Here is a 1961-nt window from a genome sequence, read left to right on the forward strand (position 1 = left end):
TGTAACTTCAGTGTACATGCTCACATCTGAAACAAACTTTACGTGCTTGATAACTCTCCCACCCCGCTATGGAGGACCGATCCTGACACAGTCAGAAATAAATACAGAAATAAATAAATGCTCAACAAATAAATAAGCATCCAATTAAATACACAAAAAAATAAAGTAAATAAATAAATGTAGGTAGTAATTAAATTATACAAGGAGACATAAATGTATATATTTTAATTAGTGCCTTTACTTATTCACCTTTGTTATAATTACCTTATTTATTTATTCTCCATTATAATCTTCAACTTTATTTATTACTAATTTTTTAAATGTATTTATTTATGTGTGTGTTTTAATATTTTTGTCTGTTTTATTCTTCGTTTGTATTTTTTTACCTTATTTATTTTCACCCATGGTATTTATTTCTGCCCTTCCTTTTTAAATTTCTGTATGCATTTCTGCTCATTATGCAAATGAGGAGGGGCTGTGTCTCAAGGGGTCATCTTCTCTACTCTGGACCAGTCAATCAGGAGAGCTCTAGGCCTACTCTGCCTGCAGACATCAACGATCTTGCTCCTCACACAGTCAGATGGCTTCCTTCAGTGCGCTGAGGTGTTTAACAACTCTGAAGACAATACTACCAGCCATGTCTTCCTTCTCTTTTCACGTAGACGCTCCGACAGACAGTGCTTTCAGTTTGCTGCATGCATGGACACAGAACTGCGGTAAAGGGAGAAGCACACGGTCAGCTGGCTGCAGCTAAATCTGGAGTGCACTCGTATTCAATTCTGTATGGTAAATTCAGTTTTAACGGAGCAGAGCGAGCTGACAGGCAGAGTTAGAGACTTTTTCTGTCCGTTTCTCTCTCTTTCTCTCTCTTTACAAAGACGCATGTCAAGGCAAGGCTCTAGTCAGAGAACTTTCCAATGAGCAAAGTGAGTGGGACGCCCCATTGCCTGCGGAAAAGGAGACGCAGTGGAAGTCTTGGAAAGACTCACTCATGACACTTGAGCAACTTCAGATTCCAAGGACATACCTTTTCCTTGCTTTCCACACAGCACCGGGAACTATGTGTCTTTTCTGACGCGTCAACCATGGCCATCTCCGCGGTGGCCTATCTCAGAGTAGTTGATGATAAAGGACACATTCAGGTTGGATTCTGCATGGGGAAATCCAAATTAGCACCTCGTCACGCCCATACTGTGCCCCGCCTAGAACTTTGTGCAGCCGTGCTAGCAGTCGAGCTAGCTGACATGTTGGTGGAGGAGCTAGATATCACCATCCACGCAGTGAAGTTCTACACTGACAGTAGAGTGGTTTTAGGCCATATATACAACACCAGCCGCAGGTTTTATGTATATGTAGCGAACAGAGTCACACGCATCCGGAAGTCAACGGATCCTGAACAGTGGCACTTCATCAGCACGGAACATAATCCTGATCATGGAACACGTCCTGTGCCAGCTACACTTTTGGAAGAGACAAATTGGTTTTCAGGACCCTCCTGTCTGAGAAAAGATGATGGACCTACGCCCCCTCTATGTAAGTCCTTTGAGCTTGCTGACCCAGACAAGGATGCTGACGTGCGTCCGCTGGTTGCAACCTTTGCTACAAAAGTTTCCGAACCTTTGCTTGGTTCACAGATTCAAACGCTTTTCCAGCTGGAAGCTTCTTACCCACGGAATGGCCAGAATCATTCAGAAAGTCAGATCCTGTTCGAGAGCTCTGGAGGGAGAGGGACTGAAATCAGACGAGCTGATGCAGGCAAGAACAGTAATTATCCTGAGTGTACAGCAGGAGATCTTCAAAGAAGAAATCAAGTGCTTGTCCAAAGGAGAGATCGTCTCTAAGCACAGCCCTCTCAGAACGCTGGATCCCATCTTGGATACAGATGGAGTGGTGAGGATAGGTGGTCGCCTGTCATCAGCTGTAATCCCTTGGGAAGAGAAACATCCAATAATCATCCCTAA

Source organism: Micropterus dolomieu, linkage group LG14 (assembly GCF_021292245.1).
Source record: "Micropterus dolomieu isolate WLL.071019.BEF.003 ecotype Adirondacks linkage group LG14, ASM2129224v1, whole genome shotgun sequence".
In the NCBI taxonomy this organism is placed as follows: Eukaryota; Metazoa; Chordata; class Actinopteri; order Centrarchiformes; family Centrarchidae; genus Micropterus; species Micropterus dolomieu.